At 44.8% G+C, this 15713-nt stretch overlaps 1 protein-coding gene and 1 long non-coding RNA gene across 7 annotated transcripts in view; both read left to right on the top strand.

Annotated features, from left to right (window-relative positions):
- NRG2 (neuregulin 2) overlaps positions 1–15713 on the top strand; it is a 169331-nt gene that overhangs the window by 33756 nt on the left and 119862 nt on the right. The window lies entirely within an intron of this gene.
- LOC140846201 (uncharacterized) lies at positions 1167–5137 on the top strand. 2 transcript variants are annotated; one of them, XR_012125138.1, is made up of 3 exons: positions 1167–1756; positions 3420–3541; positions 4098–5137. It is a non-coding gene; the product is annotated as an uncharacterized lncRNA (long non-coding RNA). The 2 variants fall into 2 exon arrangements; XR_012125137.1 differs by having other exon boundaries at positions 3410–3541.

The following is a 15713-nucleotide window of genomic DNA, read 5'->3' as shown; positions in this document are numbered from 1 at the left end:
TTTTCTTAATTTAAAAGAATGGCTCAAAATATTAAACCATTCAAAGGGAATACAATGAAAAGGAAATTCCTCTTTTACTTTACCTGGGAATTTTCTTTTTAAAGATTGCATAGTATTCCATGAAATAGTTGTACCTATAACTCATTTAACCATTTGGATTCTGGGTGTATTTTGAAGACAGAACACACAGGATGTGTGAACAGGTCAGATGTGGAGTGAGAAAAGACGAGGTGCCCAGGGGGGCTGCAGGCTTTCTGACCTGAACAGCTGGGCTCGCCATCGTTTGAATGAAGGAGATTGCAAGAGACATCCAGGCAATTTTGCCCAACAAACAAACTCTCCCTTTTCTCATCACCTCCGCAATTATCCATTTCATCCAAGCCACCATTATCTCTTGCCTAGTTGTTTTAATAGCCTCCAAATTGATCTCTCTGCTTCACCCTCACCCCTCTTTAGTCTGTTCTGAACGCAGCAGCCACATCGACCAAAAATGGAAATATGTCAGCTTATGTGATTCTTCTGCTCAGAGCCTCACCTGGCTTTTTTTCCCACTCAGAGTCGGATGACGATGGGCCCCCTTGTTTGTTCCGGCCTGTTACTCCTCTGACCCCAGCTCTGCCTGCTCCCCTCATTTCTCCCACTTTACCCCTCCCTCGTGGCCTTCCTTGTTATTTCCAAACCAGCCAGACTTGTTCCTGCCTCTGGACCTTTGTATTGTTTTCTCTACTTGGAATATGCTTTACCTGGAGATCTGCATGATTCGCTCCCTTCCTTCACCTTTCAAAGGTTACCTCTGCGGTGAGGACCTTGTGGATCATCCTATTGAAAATTACTCCCATATCACTTCCTATTCCTCTTTCTGTTTTATTTTTCACCTTAGCTCTTATCCTTACTGACTATTACCATACATTTTACCAGTTTATGCTATGAATGTTGTCTGTCTCCTTCCACGGAAATTACAGACTCCGAAAAGACAAGGATTTTTGTTTTTTTGTTCTCCACCACATCTCTTGTATATAGAATAGTGCCTGGCCACTTCTGCAAGTAGCCAGGCACTATTCCACCATTAATATTTGGAATGGAATGAACATCTGCTTTTATAATTGCTTTCCGAGATATGCAAAGCCCTGTGCTGTATGTTTAGGCAGATAAAAAGAAATTTAATACATGGCTTATATCTTCAAGTTGCTTATAATTTGGTTGGGGTAACAAGATATCCATGTGTGAAAATATTGTTAATGGTGTCACCATTGTAAGCTATTGCTGTGTATAAATACTGTAAAGTACAGGGCCCAGTGGTAGGTTCTAGGGACAAACAAGCATGTAAGAAGTTTCTTCTTTCAAGCTCTCCCAGGCTCGTTGTGACACCCGAGGGAAAGCAAGCCCTACCCAACACACAGCCACGTGCCAGATGTATAGTGTGGACGCCAGCAGGAGATGGTCGGGGGGGCTTCGTCAGCAGAGCCCACGGCAGCGACTTCCTGTGACAGGTCTCACCATAATCCCATGGGTCTGGAAAATCCAGCAAACTCTGGGGGGTCTGACGTCGCTAGAACATGGTGTGAGGGTGGGGAAAGGGCAGGCGATGAGGCGAGCAAAGTAGGTCACAAAGAGCTGGTGAGGGACCTTGAGGCCTGGGTTCAAGTTGGGACTTCATTCTGTAGGTGGTAGGAAGCCCCTGAAAAGTGTCAGAAGAAGAGATTGAAGTGACCCACCGCGATGCTGGATCACATCTGCTGCTGAGAAGGGCCTGAAGGTAGGGAGAGCAGTTGAGAAGGGCCTGTACTCATCCAGGGGAACGACGACAGAGCCCGAAGTGTAAGGGAAGCTGCGAAACAGGAAGGAGGAACCGGGCTAGAGAGAGCGTTCCAACAAGGGTCAGCACCGCTAGGTGAATAATTACACGTGGGGGTAGGAGAGGATTTATCGAAGGCAACGCTGAGGTTTCTGCCTTGGGCGAGGGACGGCTCGTGGAACAGTGAGAGAAGCGTGGGGCTGGAGGCTGGGCGTGGCCAGGGTGGAGCGTCGGGGAGCTGGAAGGGGGAGGTTCCGGGGGTCGTCTGGTGGACATGCTTTAACCTCACTGAGTCCCCGATGCCTGTGTGGTCACTGGGTGGGGAGGGACTGAGCCTGTCGGCAAGCTGACTCTCTAGCTCCAGGTCGGAGCTGCTCCTCTGCCTGCTGCCTGCAGCTTCAGTAGCAGCGCAGACAAAGCCAATCCTGGCAGCAGGAGGAGGTGTGGTGCCTGGGGAGCATCTCTGAGACCTCGGGAAGGAGCCAGCAGGGAGCAGGAAGGAGGCTTGCAGTGCCTGGGAGCCAAGTTCAGCTCAGCTCTATTTTGGGTGACAACATTTACAATGTTCCTTCACCCAGAATCAGCCCGCCTGCCTGCCCGCCTTCGGTGTTTCCAGCTGATGGGTTCTCACGCCTACTTAACAACTGGCTGGGTTCAGGGGCTCCCAGCTCACTGACTGCTGCCCTTCAGTCCCCTCACTGTTCAGCAGGATGCTCAAGGCCCAGGGAGGGGGGCCAGGATGCTAACCCAGGTCCCCCCAGGCTCTTAGGCAGGGAAAGCTGAAAGAGCCTTGCAGAAGCTGGGAGCTGAGGCTGGTGATGGTAAATGTCAGAGTTCAGGCACAGAGGTGTGCAGGCAACTGACTTGTGTTTCTCTGCTTCACTTCCTCCGAAAGACCAAGTTACTGAGGGAGAAAATGCTTGATAATGATAATACTTTGTGTTTCCACAGCTCTTGTCTCAGAACCTCCTGGCACACAATCTGGAGTCTGCTGTTGTCCCAGATTACCCTGTTAACTAAATCTGTGGGCGTTTATAGGTCATGTTTAGGGCTCTGCGGCAGATATAGTTTGGAAGGGACAAGTGTCATTCTTTCATAATTAAAGACTTAAAAGAGTACTACACATTCATTGTAGAAAATACATGAGTACAAATACAAAGAATAGAAGTGACCCATAATTCTGTTACTCAAAGAGAACTATGGTGAATATTTTGATATTGTTTTCTCCTGTATGTGTGGGTGTGTACTCTCCTGGGTGCATGTGTGTTTGTGTGTGGTACATGCACGTGTCATGTTTCCCCAGGCCCGCTTTGGGTGGGTATAGAATGGGGCTCGTGGCCTCAGCACCAAAGAGCACCCAGAGTGTACTTCCCAGGTAGTTGGGTGATTTTCCTCCGCCACTCTCTTCCTTTATCAAAAATGAAAACATGCTCCTTGCAAAAGACTGCTTGTTCTTCCAGGAGGGGTTGATGTCTGGAGTTGCTCAGCATGGGATGGTGTGCAGTGGGAAAGATGAAATTGAGGTTGTGTAATAATCTTGTGTCCTGGACAATGATTCCAAGAAGGCACAGAACACCAGTAGAGAACCTTTGGTTCCTTCCCTCTTTCCATGAGCCTTGTTTAGCGAGATGCACCATCAAATTGAATGACCGGACCCAGTGGATGAACAGAGCCATTGAGAAAGCTTTTCAGAGCCACGTGGCATCCCTTCAAGATGCCAAGTCACCAGAGAACTCTAATCAGCTTGTAAGCATCAGATTCTCTACTGGTATTTTTGGTGTGGGTTCACCTGGAGGCAGGACCTGAGGTGAAGTCAGGTACAGATAGTTTATTTGAGAGGAAGTCCGAGGAAGCTGGAATGAGGGAGCAGCATGAGTAGGGAAAAGGTAGGAGAGGAGGGGAAGCTAAAATGAGGGTGTACTAAGGGTCCTATTATGCCCAATCAGGACTCAGTTTTCCCACGATTTCCTGGGAATTACACAGAGTGACTTGTCTACCGACAGGGTGAGGAGCTGGAACACTTATCTGCTAGCTCCCATTCCCCACTGGCTGAGCACTGTCCTTAGTGTCAGAAAAAGCCCCAGGGGTTGTGTGCTTGAGGTGTGACCCTGTCAGCAGGAGGTGGTTCTGAGCACAGAAAATCATCCTGTGTGGAAGTCAGAGGTGGGCCGTGGGCTGTGATTTGGGGCATCAGAGTCTCTGCTATAACTTGGACCTTTTAGACCCCTTCCAGGTTTCACTGACTTGGTGCAAGTTCTTTCCCCTGTCTTAACAACTCTTCCTGTCTTCCCCTATCCTGCAGTCCCCTGGCTGGGCAGGGCTCCAGTTTGCAATAGGATGGATACTGCGTGCCTCTGGTGGAGAGCTGGTCTGCCGGGAGACCCTAACACAGTCTAACCTGACTGCACTTGAGATGCAGGGATGGCTGGCCCTTGAGGGTTTCTTGGCTTCTGGGTCCGCTTAAATATGTAAGTGCTGACCACAGTAAGGGCATTTCTGTGGCCCTCTGAGGTTTTGTGGAACCCTGCTCTGACCTGTTAGCTCCTTTGTGGACAGCTTTGGGACTGGCCTCTCATTTTTCTAGTGTAGAAATGGAGGCCCAAAGAAGTTAAGTGATTTGCCCAAAGCTGTGCCATTTTCACTGGTGGCAGAGAGTGCTAACCGAGGCCTCCTGACTTTCTCCTGGAGTTCTTGCCTTTCTACCCGCCACCTCACCCCCATGCCTGTCCACCAACACAGAATCAGAGCATTTTTGTCCCATGTTCTACCTCTAATTTCAGACCTCTAGCCAGATTATAGCTCTATAAGCAAAGGGTCCATGCTTCATTTCCCACATACCTCCCTGCCTGTAGGCCAGGTCTAGGTGGAATAGGCATTTAATAAAAGCTTCCAGATGACCTGCAGGGACAATGCTCAGAGCAGCTGAGTGCCAGGAAGGAGGACTAACTTTGGCCCCTCACAAGGTGGGACCCTGGCCCTGGCATCCTCTCGGTCCCAGGCCCATTTAGGGGCAGCCTGTGTCCACGTGTGATAGACCCTGACTCTGGGCAGCAGGTTTGGAAGTTCTGCTTTCTGATAAACCGGATCCACCTGCCAGCTTTTCCTGGGAACCTGCTTCATCCCAGGGTCTGCCCAGGATAAGGGAGGGGATCCTCACTGACTACAGAGCCCTGGCCCTGCTGGTTGGTTTCCCGCTATTTCTGCCCTTTGGCAGGTGACGCCCCATAAGGCGTAGCAGCTCCCGTGTGTCTGCCCTTCATCTGGGATTACGCAGTGGTGTCTTCCCTTAACTTTTAGGGCAGGTCTGTTTTGTTGACCTTTTCTTCCCCTCCTTCACTAAGAACACGGCAAGTACTGTTTAGAGATAGAGGCAGCTCACTGCTTACCCGCTTAGAGCAGTGGTGGCAGGCCGTGTGGTAGACGGTCTTCATAATATCGGTCCACTTACTGCCACCGCTCTTTGAATGGTCCAAGCTTTGACTGCTTAGGGCCAAGCAGGTGAGACAGGGGGGTGGGGCAGGGGGTGAGGGGGGTTACGGCTGAGCTGAGAAGTACCTTTGGATGGGAAAAAGAAGGGTGAGCTTTTCCTCTAGTCCCTCATTCCCAGTTGACTGCCCATAAGCCCTAATTAAAATTAGAGGGCTTCCTTCTCCCACCCAAGACCCCCTCAGAACTTTAAATGAAATACTTTAACAAGTATTACTGAACGCTAATCATGTGTGCCTTCGTTTTGGATCTACAAAGGATCCAAAGCTTCTGATGTAATTAGAGAGACAAGGGACATGGGACCAAGACCAGGCCCAGCAGGCTTTGCGTGCCAAAGAAGGGCGTGCCCACGAAGCAGGGGATCAGAGTGCTGGGCGGGAGAGAAGCACTGCGGAGTGGTACAGTCAGGAGAAGGCTTCGTGGAAGAAATGGGATTTGAGTTGGGTCCCTGAAGGGACACATGCTTTTTCTTACAATAAATGTTACAGGTGTCTCCCTTTGCAGATTTTTAACACATTCACCACCACCAACATTAGGATCCTGAGGTTATCTAGCTACTAGATATTCACCATAGTATTATTTATAATAGCCAAAGACTGGGAGCAACCTATATATCCATTGACGGGACACTGGATAACCTGGCCGTGCGTGGCCTCCCTTATTCCCCGTATTATGGAACGCCATGCAGCCATCACACATCATGTTTGCAGAAGTTTACTTACTGACATCAAACAACATTCATAACAGATGGTTCAGTGAAAAAAAAATCAGGTTTCAAAATAGTGTGTCCCATATTGAGTCCATTTATATTTGTTAACATAGCAACATGCTAAACGTGACTATTTTATTCATCTCCATTGATTCGTGTTCTAATTTTTGCTACATGTGCGTTCACTTGTAAATAAGATAACTTCTAAAGTTTTCACTTTTTTTCAACAGAAGAGTTTGTGCATCCTGTGACAACTGTGGGTAGACAGGTCCAGTGGAGTCACATGTCCTTTACAGTATGGGGTCGACTGCCCTTGGTTCACTCCGGTCCTCGGTTCCTGAAAAGACAAGTTAGCTGGTCGGGGCCGGGAGGTACTGGGAAACCTGCTCATTTATGGTCTGGAGAGCGCTGCCTGGGAGGAAGTCTCTAAGTGCACCTTCTAGCTGGGGGAACCTGTTTCCTAGGCACACAGCAGCTGGGCTGAGTTGCCCCTGTTGGCAGAGGTGGGAGCCCTGTTTTTTAAATCCAGCCTTCTTTGTTTTTGCAGTTCGTCAGGGAATCGCTGCTGCTCCCTGTCTAGCTAATTACAGCGCTGGCAAGAAAAAGGTGCTTTTGAGATTCTGAGCCTCTCTGGGAAAAGGTTATGAGGCCAGAGTGGTCGAATCCATCCTTTTGCAGCGGTGGTGGGGGACAGCGTCTGTGCTGCCAGCAGAGCGCACGCGGATGACCTGTTTGGTCTGGGCCCCGTGGGTGCCTCTGCAGCAGCTGGCACCGGAGGCTTACCTGAGGAGATTTGGGTGCTTCCTTTTCCTCCCCTTTCAGCAAGTTTGAGATGAATGTGTACTATATTCGCATTTGAATGCTAATTAGTACTTTTTCAGTAGCACTTTTATCACTTCATTTCCCAAATCTAAACCCTCCCTGTCTCCTCACTGCTTCCAGGCTCAAGTCCAGCCTCCTCTGAGCCTCAAGGTCTCCAGCATTCTGACCCAGCACCCCCCTCACACCCTCAGTCTACACCCTTCTGAACCCTCTGTAGTTCTTTGGAACCCGTAGATTTCTGCATCGGCCCCCAGTGCGTTTGCCTGCTGGCTCCTGTGTGAGCCCCTCTCTGAATTGCTCTCCTCCGTGTAGGGGAAACCAGTTCTGTTCCATTCCCAGACCCACTCAAGTCCTTCTCCCGGAAACCTCCCAGACCTCTCAAGTCGGTACCACTTTATTTGGCAATTTAAAAAAAAATTGTGGTCTAAAGCAAATAACATGAAATGTACCATCTCCACCATGTTTGAAGTGTTGTCTATTCACATGTGCAAGAGATCTCTAGAACTTTTCATCTTGCAAAACTGAAACTCTGCACCCATTCAACACGAACTCCCCGTGTCACTTTCTCTGGCATGTCATCAAGGACCATGGGGTGATGGCATAAATGCTGAACTGTTTGTTTCAACTAGCATTCAGGGAGCACCAGTGTTCCAGGCAAGTCCTTGGGAGGCTCTAGGAGAACATGAAACTAAATGAGACACAGCCAACGAACATGGCCAATTCACAATTGTTACTGACTAGAGTTTACTGTGTCATTTGTATGTGTTTCGTCTCCCTAATTAGATGATATGAGAGGGGCCGTCCTGTGAGGCTCCCTTTTTGGAACAGGGCAGGACACTGTGATGAGATGAATGTGGATCTAGTCTCGGGTTCCCCATGACACCCAGGGCCGGGCTGGGCATACGCTTACTCAGTGTGGCGTGGTAATTGCACATGCTGATATAAATGAGTTCCTGAGTATCGGGGGTAACAAGGCTGCTTTCATTACTTTGTCTTATAACAAACACTGTATGTGCTTGTCAAAGAATTTAAAAAAACCAGAAAATACAGACAAGCACAAGAACATAAATACCAGTAACAGACATCGTCTCCCTCACCCAGAGGTGACTGCCGTTAACTCTGTGCTTCTGCCCTTCCAGACAGGCTGCTCTTCAGAATCAGGCACACGTACAGATGTACTTTTTAACATAAAGGAAATCCTATTATGGATACCTACTACTTTGATCAGCTTAGTGTGGTTTGACTATTTTACCTGTCAATAGATAAATTCCTGCAATATTATTTTGGTACAACAAATATTTATTAAGGACCTACGCTGTGCCAGGCAGACCTGGGGAATAAAGCAATGGACAAAACTTGCTTAAAGCTTACGTTATGAGCTGGGATGAGGGGGGATGATAATAAAATAAACAAATGAACAGAGTAATTCCAGACTCTGGTGAGTGAGAGTGAGTGGGTGCTACTTTAAACTAGATGGTCCTGGAAAGTCTCTTTGAGGAAGGAAATTTTGAACTGAGACCTTAAGGAAGCTGCCGTGTGGAGGTCGGCAGGAAGAACATTCCAGAAAAAGAACAGCTAATAATACAAGGACAAAGCTTGGGAATAAATTTGGCATGTTTGAACGACCATAAGTAAGCCAGTATGGCTAAAGCAAGCAGAAGAGGGAAAATTGTGTATTAAGGCAGAGAGGTAAATGAAGACGGGCCTTTTTGTAAGGCCCTGTTTGGCTTTGTAGGTCTTGGTCAAGGCTTTTGGGTTTCATTCTAAGGTCAGTGCGAAGCTGCTGGAGGGAAGTGGCATGATGTGATTTGTTTTAGGAAGATTGCTCTCCATAAATGTCAGTTACCTCATTAACAGATTAAAAGAGAGACAAAGACCCCACATAGTCATCTAATTAGATTCAAAGAAAACCTTTGATAAAAATCAACACCAAAGAGAGGAAAACACCCCACAGCAAGTGCCCCAGTATCTTCACTGAATAGATAGAGAAGGGGAGAAGGAGGATTCAAAAGACACATTAGAAGAGTAGGTAGGTGCATATTAGTAATTAAAGAAGCTGATCTGACAAAGCTACATATTGTATGATTCCTATACAGTAGCCCCCCTTATCCACAGTTTCAGTTACCTGCAGTCAACCAAGATCTGGAAGCAGATGATCCTCCTTCTAACGTATTGTAAGAAGGTCAGTGGTAGCCTAACACTACGTCACAATGCTTATGTCGTTCACCTCACTGTATCTCATCATGTAGGCAGTTTATCATCTCACCTCATCACAACAAGGGTGATAATAGTATGTTTTGAGAGGGAAACCACATTCACCTATTGTTATTATTGCAATAGGTGGTTAATAATTGTTTAGTTTTATTATTAGTTATTGTTAATCTCTTACTGAGCCTAATTTATAAATTAAAAATTTCATAGGTATGTATGTATTAAAAGAAACCATAATATATACAGGGTTCAGTACTATCCATGGTTTCAGGCATCCACTGGGGGGCTTGGAGTACAGATAAGGGGGTCTTACTATGTATCACATTCTCGAAAAGATAAAACTATGGAGAAAGTAAAGAGGTTCTGGTGCCAGAGGCTGGAGCAGAGGGAGGAATGGATAGGCAGAGCACGGAGGTGTTGTAGGGCAGAGAGACCACGCTGTGCCAGATACCTGTGTGATGAATTCATGGCATGGTGCATCTGTCCAAACTCACAGAATGTTGAATGAACACCAAGAGTGAACCATAATATAAACTGTAGACTCTGGGTGATGATGGTGTATCAAATGTAGGTTCATCAGCTGTAACAGATGTACCACTGTGCTGGGGGATGTTGATACTGGGGGAGGCTGTGCGTGAATGGGGCAAGGGGCGTTCAGGAAATCCCTGTACCTTCCTCTCAGTTTTGCTGTAAACCTATAAACTGCTCTAAAAAATAAAATCTTAATTTAAAAAATTTAAATAAAAAAAATTAGGCAAAACCAAACCCCAGTGTTTAAGATATTCATGTTTGGATGATGAAACTACACCCAAAAAAGTAGGGGTGACTACACCAAAAAGCCAGAACAGTTACTCTTAGGAGGAGAGAGGGGCTTATAATTGGGAAGAGATACATGGGAGGGCCTCTGGGGTGACTTGTTTTATCTCCTTTCATGGATTACGTTTACAAATGTGTTAGTTGTGTAGTACTTAAGCTATATTTTGTTTTGTGCTATTTTCTATATTTGTGTTTATTTTAGCTATTAAAAAAAGTTTCTAAAAAGTCAACCAGTCGTGATAACATGGAATGAAAAGGAACTTCCTCACCAGATAAGAGTGACTATAAAAATAGTAGAGCAAACATTTTCCTAAATGGGGAAATGTTAGAAGTGCTCACTTCAAAGCCAGGAATGCAGATGTCCATTTACCACCAGTGCAAAACTACAAGGAAAAGAAATGAGAAGCATTGGAATTAGAAAGGAGGACACGAAACAGTTATTATTTCCTTATGTATTATTCTTTGCATAGAAAACCCAAAACAATATACAAACAAGTTATTAGAAATAATAGGAGAATTTAGTCAATTATAGCTTGCTATGAGATTGACACCTAAAAGCCATTCGCACTTTATATACAACAGCAAGCTAGAAAACACGTTAAAAATGCTGTCAGATAAAATAAAATCCTTAGGAATAAATCTAGCAAAAGGTACATATGAGTCTTCCACAGGAAAAAGTCTGTGATTTCATTGAGAGGTATTGAAGGAGAACTACTAAGTAAATGGAGGGAGATGCTACGTTCAGAGAGACAGGAAAATGTAATGCCAGAAAGATGTCAATTCTTCAATTTTGTCAATTCTTCCTATTTAATCTGCAGATTCCAACTAAAATCCCAACAGGGTTTTTCATGTTACTTGATAGGGATTCTGAATTTCTGAAAAAGGAAAGTAGGGACAGAAGACTGACCCTAGCAGATACCAGGACCTGAAACAAAGGTAATTAAGCAGTGGGGTATTGGCCCAATAATAAACAAATGGACCGATAAAATAAATTTGAGAGCTCACAAACAGACTCACATAGGTATGGAACTTTGCTGTGTGATGAAAGTGGAGTGTCAAATCAGCAGTGAAATAAAGAACTATAAAGTCAATGGAACTTGAAAAAAATTCATGTGCAAAAAGGTGAAATTGGATGCCTGCCTCACACCATATACAAAACATCAACTCCAGGATTGAAATGTAAAAAACCCACAGCTCTAAAGCTCTTAGTAGATAATATAGGTGACTATCTTTTAGAACTTGAATAGGGAAAGGTTTTTAAATAAGACACAAAAAATATTGACTACAAAAGAAAAAAAGATGAATTTGATCATGTTAACATTAAGTATTTCTATATGTCAAGACACCTTAAAGGAAGTGAGAAGACAATTTACAGTCTGGGATAAGATCTTTGCAACACACACAACCAGCAAAGGATTAGTGTTCAGAAGACATAGAAACAACTCCTACCAATTAATAAGAAAACATAAAAAGCCCAATTGAAAGAAAATAGGTGAATGACAAAACAAGCATTTCACAGAACACACTGAAGATCAATAAATATGTGAAGAGATATTCAACATCTTTAGTGATCAGGAAGGTGCAAATTAAGACTACAGCTAGAGAAATTTTAGCATCCAATTGATTGGGAAAAATTAAAATGACCTAATAATACCAAGTGTTGGAAAGGAAATGGAGCCACAGGATCTTCAAAATTGCTGATGGGGGTGTAAATCAGTGAACAATTTGGTGAACCAGTGAAGTTTAACATTTCAGGTACTCTAAAGTGCAGACATTTCATCCTAGGTGTATATATCCAAGAGAAACTCCTGTGCACATACAGTAAGGCACATGGACCAGAATGTTCAAGGCAGCAGTGTTTACAGTAATAAAAACCTAGGGAAAAAAACCCTAAATACCAATGAGAGATTGGATAAACTAGATCTATAAACACCATGGAATATTAGACAGCAGTGTAAATGAATGAACTATAGTGCTAGGAGCAATATGCATGAATCTTAGCAAAATATTACTGTCAAAAAATAGTGCATACCATGTGATCTTTTTATTAAATTAAAAGTAACATTAATAAAATATACATATTTAGGAATGCTTATAAATGCAACAACAATGCTTATCAATGCAACAGGGTAATGGCTTACTTGGCGTGGGAGGAGCTAAGGAGATAGGCTTGGGGTGGGGCCAGATGGTTAGATGCCAGTGACAAGTTCCCAGCCTTTACTTTAGGTGATGAGTTTATGGGTGCTTATTACATTAAAATAGTTACCTAGGTAGCCAGTCAACAAGCTAGCCAGCTCTGACTGCTCTGTGGAGCATGAGTTGAAGAGGATAAAAGTAGGAACAGGGTGACTCATTAGGAGGCTGGTGAGTGGTTCATGTGGCGGGTGATGCTTTGTACTTGGATGGTGTCAGCTGTGATGGAGACTGATGGACAAAACCAGAATATGTTTTAGAGGTAACGGAAGACTTGCCCTGATGGTTTAGATGTGGGAGGTAAGGAATATTCTATGAAGCTGCCATAATTTATTTAACAATCTGCTCTTGTATGTCTAGATTGTTTACAATATGTTTGGCTCCATAAAAAGGTCTAAAATGGACATCCTTGTTGTTTAATCTTCATGTATATTGAATTAATTTTCTTAAATTCAACTTCCAGAAGTGAAATTGTTGTACCAGAGGATAGATGCATTTAATAAGCCTTTTAATATATATTACCAAATTACCTTCCAGAAAGGCTGTAGTCCTTCAGTTCCCACTCGCAGTAGGAGGCAATACCCGCCAGGGAGGCCTGTTCTAGCCTTCTTTTCACCATGCAGAGCTCTGTATTCAGAATGGTCTCATTGGTAGTTGAGGGCATATGTAATCTTTCTAGTAATTTCCCCTGGAATGATGTTTTGTGGTTGCTCAGTGTCCCTCCAGCCAGGATCCTTACCCTTCGGAGGGCATTTCCCCAGGATCCTTACCATCAGGTAATAGGCATCCTTAGAGCTTTGGACTCCTGCACTGGGTCCTTCCCTGGGGCACGTAGCCCAGGACAAGAGATGGAACAGTCTCCTTGTTGGGAAAGGCTCAGTAACACGTGTATCAAGCAGCTCTCTTCCCCTCTTTCCCAACCACAGTCTTCCACTCAGACTCTGCCCACCTCAGCCTCCCTGGGGATTCCTAACGAGCCTGGGAGGTTTTTTTGAGTCCATTGGGTAAAGGTTAAGCAGGCATATAAAGAATTAATCAATTAATTACTCAAGTTCATGGCCCCTCAGAGCCTCTAGAGCTGCCATCCAAAATTAATAGCCACTAGCTACAGGAAGCAATTGAAATTTGGAATTTAAATTAATTAAAAATAAATAAAATTTAAAAATTCAGTTACACTAATTACATTTCCAGTGCTCATTGACCACATGTGGCTAGTGGCTACCATAGTGGACAGCACAGACCTGGAACATTTGCATCATCACAGGAAGGTCGATTGGACAGCACTGCAGAGGGTTACTTGGGAAATGTTCCTAGGATCCTTTCAGGTGTGGGTTTGGGTAACACGTGTATCAAACAGATCTCTGAGTGAGAGTGGATGGAAGTTATTAGCATCAATCCATATGACATGCTATATTTCTCCTTGTTGATCCAGAAATCAGTTCTCAATCATATCTGGGTTCTTTTTACCTTGTCCCCCCTGGCCTTGAGCAGGGGACTCCAGTTCTGTGATTGTTTATGTCTTAAGAACTGTGTGTATGTGTATTTTATAAGAGAAATCTCATCGTGGTTCATGACATCGACGGACCTAGGCCAAAGCCCTTGTCTCCAGTGCAAGGTCTTGGAAGGGAAATCCCGGGGGCCCTGCCTGACTTGCTGATGGGCTGAGGGCTTGCCTGGGTTTGCAGTGGTCCTAGGGAAGATGGACTGGAGCTAGAACCTCAGAGTTCTTTATTCCTTCCTGTCACCTCACTTTCTTCTTGCATGGTACGAGGATGGCGCTGCCCCTAAGCATTTTAGAGATGCAAGAATGGAGTGCTTAAGGGTGATGAAGCCCTAGATTCTGTCTTCTTACTACTGTTCTAAGTAATAAGTCAGCATTGGCCTATGTCCATGTCCTGCATATGTCTAGACCCTGCTGTGAGAAGCAGCTCTCCCCAGAGGCCTAAATATAACCCCGGGAGCCCCAGATGCCACATTCTAGTTTTGGCTTGTGCACTGACTCATGGTATAACTCCATCTAAGTCACTTCCCCTCTCCTTCCAATGGGTCATCAGGGGTGGAGGAAGGATAATGGCCCTGAGTCACCTCCCAGAGAGGAGCTAATTAGGGCTTCTTGAGGCAAAGAGTGGCAGGCTGAAAGGGCAATGGAAAGAGCAACTCTAGCGAGGTCTGGGGAGGGGCCTGGCTTTCCCACTGCAAAGGCAAGCAATCTGCTGAGACCTGGAAGCCTGAGATCTGTGGTTAGCTTCAGAAAGTCTGTGACCCTCTTTGAATTGTTACAAGAGTCTATGCGTCGAAGGCTGCATGCAGTTTTCTGCAGAGGGTCCATAGCTTTCATCAGATTTTCGGAGACTTAAGTAATCCCCAAAGGGTTCTGAATCACTTCCTTAGGAGGCCTGATTCCTTGGCCCTACTGCGTGCTGAAGAAAGGAGGTACATTAAAGAAAGGAGGTAAATTCCTGCGTGTGTAGGGTGGGGCAGGGGATAGAAGGTTTCCCTAGGAGGCCCAAGGGCAGCTTTCTGAGTGAAGCTCTTACAACAACCCATGCAGAAGGGCCTGGCCAGCAAGTACTTAATGAGCCTCTACCAACTGCCTGACACTGTGTCAGGCCCTTAAGGGGAACCGACATGCTTCTTGGCTCACCTATACCCTCCCCATCGCCTACCCCTGAGGTCCGATCTCCCCAAGATGTTTCGCCCCAAGTGAGGTTGGTTCCTGTGTGGGGACACCCCAGAGGACAAGGGTGGGGTGCATGTGCCTGAGGGCAGTGAGCTAGGCAAGCCTCCAGGCTGAAAGTAGAAGCATGACTGAGGTATGGGCAAAAAACTGCCTGGGGAGGCCGTATGGGGAAGCAGACGGGTCTTAGGCTACGGCTGGGGAAGCCTGGGTCCTGATACGTAAATCATCTGCGGACACTGTCTGTCGCTTAGCTTCTCTGTGCTTTTTATGCTGTAAAAGGCTCACATATTGACAAGGCTGTTACGAAAAATTAAAAGGAACTTAACAAAAATTTGCATTTGTTATGTTTACTTTAAAAGTAATAAATGCTCATTGTAGGACATATGGAAAATCCAGAATCATATCACAAAAAAAGAAAAAATTGTTCACAATTTTACCATGCCAAAATGCATCCTCTTAAAGACTTTTCCTTTTCCAAATCATTTTTCCACGCATATACTTTTTTTTCACCTTTCTAGATCTCAATGTTCCTATAATTTTATCTACTGTTTTTCTCACCTATTACTACATAGTGATGACCTGTGCCATTAATTATTCTTCAGGAACCTGGATTTTAATAGCTGATATTCCATCATTTGAAAAGACCAAACTTCACAAATCCCCAAGTGTAGGCCATTTATAAGTTGTTTCTAAATATTTCATTATTATTAATAATGTCGAACAACTTTGCGTATGAATCTTTGTACTCATCTCTTTCCTTATAATAAATCCTTAGAACTGAGGTTATTGTCTTAAGTATAAAGCTAATCCAATTAAGTACATATATGCTGTATATAAATGTATATATTTATACAAGTGCAAGGGATTGAACAATGACGATGACATATGAATGCCTGTTCATTCATTATGAATATAAATCCTCACCCATTTCAATCTAGGTTTTTCTGTGCGTGTGAGTTGGATGTCTCCATGATTCCATGACATAGGATAGGGGTAGAACT

The sequence above is a fragment of the Manis javanica genome, chromosome 14 (assembly GCF_040802235.1).
Source record: "Manis javanica isolate MJ-LG chromosome 14, MJ_LKY, whole genome shotgun sequence".
Taxonomy (NCBI): domain Eukaryota; kingdom Metazoa; phylum Chordata; class Mammalia; order Pholidota; family Manidae; genus Manis; species Manis javanica.
Note: the sequence above shows the minus strand (reverse complement) of the source record. Positions and strands in the feature narration are given on the sequence as shown.